The 2,334-nt window shown below is 62.1% G+C and overlaps 2 non-coding genes across 2 annotated transcripts; both read right to left on the bottom strand.

Annotated features, from left to right (window-relative positions):
• Window positions 1-643: 643 nt before the first annotated feature.
• On the bottom strand, window positions 644-715 carry TRNAE-CUC (transfer RNA glutamic acid (anticodon CUC)). The gene has a single exon. It is a non-coding gene; the product is annotated as a tRNA-Glu (tRNA).
• Window positions 716-921: 206 nt separating this feature from the next.
• On the bottom strand, window positions 922-1,027 carry TRNAL-CAA (transfer RNA leucine (anticodon CAA)). Its single transcript has 2 exons — window positions 990-1,027; window positions 922-967 (listed from the first exon to the last, which is right to left on the bottom strand). It is a non-coding gene; the product is annotated as a tRNA-Leu (tRNA).
• Between the last annotated feature and the right edge of the window lie 1,307 nt (window positions 1,028-2,334).

Below are 2,334 nucleotides of genomic sequence, written 5' to 3' on the forward strand. Positions count from 1 at the left end.
AAATTTCAACAAAGAAAATTAAAATTTTTCATAATCCTAGCATTACAGGCCATCACAGTCACACACAGACATTTGTGTTCCTCTCTATTCTCACATATGCGGGATTCCTTTCAATTCAGTTTGAAGAGATTTCAGACTGAAACGGAGAAGTCTGACAATTTCTTTTTCTTTCTTCTTCGTCACTGGGCCAGTTTGAGCGAGCAGAGCACCAAAGACGGGGAGACGACTGACTTTCCGCCGGAAAGGAGCGGCCGGGATCTTGGGCCAGCTCTCTCCGCCCAGAACCTATCCCGGCTCCGGCGCTCGGTGAAGACGGCGTGAGGAAAGCAGCGGAGTGGCAGGCAAGCTCGGAGGCGGGCGAAGGTCCTGTTCCCGTCAGGGACAGCCACCGCGTCCTTCCCGCGCCCACCGCCCTGTCAGCCCCCGGGGGCGCCGCGTCCACGCCTGGCTCCGGGACCAGGCGCCTCCGGCAGCCCCGGGCCAGGTTTTGCGGGGCCTGTGCGATTCCTTTCTCACGGCGACACGCACTAGGCTCACGCACGGTAAGAATCTCTGCTGATGGCTGCCCTGCCCCGAGAGAACGTCCTAGGCTCACTGTCATTCTGTCTTGTTTTTTAAGGAAAAAAAAAAAAAAAAAAAAGACTTCCCTGACCGGGAATCGAACCCGGGCCGCGGCGGTGAGAGCGCCGAATCCTAACCACTAGACCACCAGGGACGTGCTATGAAAAGGTGTCCTGACGTGACAGACCAAGTGAGGGCGCGTGACGAGTGGGCCGCAGGCTCGGCCTGCCCCCGCGCCTCCCGCTCGCCGCTGCCCCGGACAGGGCTGACCCCGGCGCGGCCGAGGTCCTGCACAAAAGAGAGCGCCCGCGGCCGGCGGGAGAGGGCCGAGGTCTGCGAGAAAAGAGAAAGAAAAGGTTGTGTCAGAAGTGGGATTCGAACCCACGCCTCCATTCGGAGACCAGAACGCCCGCAGGCAAGGTGCGCACCTTGAGTCTGGCGCCTTAGACCACTCGGCCATCCTGACACCCGGCAACCGGGCCGCTCCCGCCGCGCCTGCTGCCTGCGCCGCGCCGGCCCGCCCGGCCGCCCCACTGCGCAGGCGCCGACGGGGCGGGCCCGGAGCGGGGCTGAGGCGCGGACGCCGCCGCGGGCCGGGCCGGGCGTCGCGCTCGTGGGCGCGGGGCGAGAGTCGGCCCCGTCCGCACGTCCCCGGGGGCCGCTGACGGAGGCGAACGGCACACACAGACACCGGCCGTGCGGCGCGGCGTCCCTGGTGCCCGCCGACCGCCCCGCCGGCCGGGCTCCCGCGAAGGGCGCTGTGGCTGACACATTTTTCCGAAAACGAAAATGGACGCGTGCCTCGTCCGGGTCCGGGTCCGGGTCCGAGTGCGGCTGCTCTGCTCCGGAGCCCGCTCCCCGCTGAGGTGATGGCTGCGGTGCTGGGCCCTGCCACCCAGTGGGAGACCCGGGCGGAGGCCCTGGCGCCCGGCCTCGGGCTGGCCCTGGGCGCACGGGGACGAACCAGCGGACAGGAGCTGGGGCCCTCACACACTCGCACACGAGCTTACCGCGCTAACCTCAGCGTTGCAAAGACTGCCCAGGGGGAGGGGCTGCTCACCCCTAAGCAGCAGGGCAGGGGTGAGAGGGCGGGAAATGACTCCGGAGGAGTCCTGCTCAGCAGGCCTGTAGACATCACAGGTGTGGGAAGAGGAGCTGGCCAGACGCAAGAGAAGATGGGGCTCCGCTGAGAGTGGACAGACCGAAGGCAGGGTGTGGGTCAGCCCAGACCTGTGCAGACGTCCCCGGGAACCTTGCTTGATGGCCGGGACCGCGAGGAGGAAGTAGCTGGATGCCCTGCACAGCTAAGGGCTACAAAGCGTTACTTGCTGAGACCTGAAAGAGGCCAAGCATTGGGTTGAGAGATCCCGGTGCTTCGTTAATCAGGATGAAGCCCACGCAGCCTGGAGGCCATGCTCATCCTGCCCTTAATTAGTTGTACCCCCTTTGAATTCTGTTAGAATAAATTCAAACCTCTGGTCATGCTGACCTGGCAGGGCCGGATAACATGCAACTGCAGCTGCTTTCTCAAGGCCAAACTCTCGAATTCACTTCTTTTGAACAGACACTCTAGCCAGCTAGAAGCTAAGTACTTTGCTTGTTGTGAGAATATGGTAAGGAAAGAAAAACGTATTCCATGTGGCTACATTTGCCTCGGCCATATTGTGATTTCCACATGTGGCGTGCATCGGTACTTCTTTCCTCTCCACAGCCAAGCGTGGACACTCCATGCTTCCTCTTCATCCACACTGGGGTAGCTTTGCCTGTGAACAT

The sequence above is a fragment of the Lepus europaeus genome, chromosome 4 (genome assembly GCF_033115175.1).
Source record: "Lepus europaeus isolate LE1 chromosome 4, mLepTim1.pri, whole genome shotgun sequence".
Taxonomy (NCBI): domain Eukaryota; kingdom Metazoa; phylum Chordata; class Mammalia; order Lagomorpha; family Leporidae; genus Lepus; species Lepus europaeus.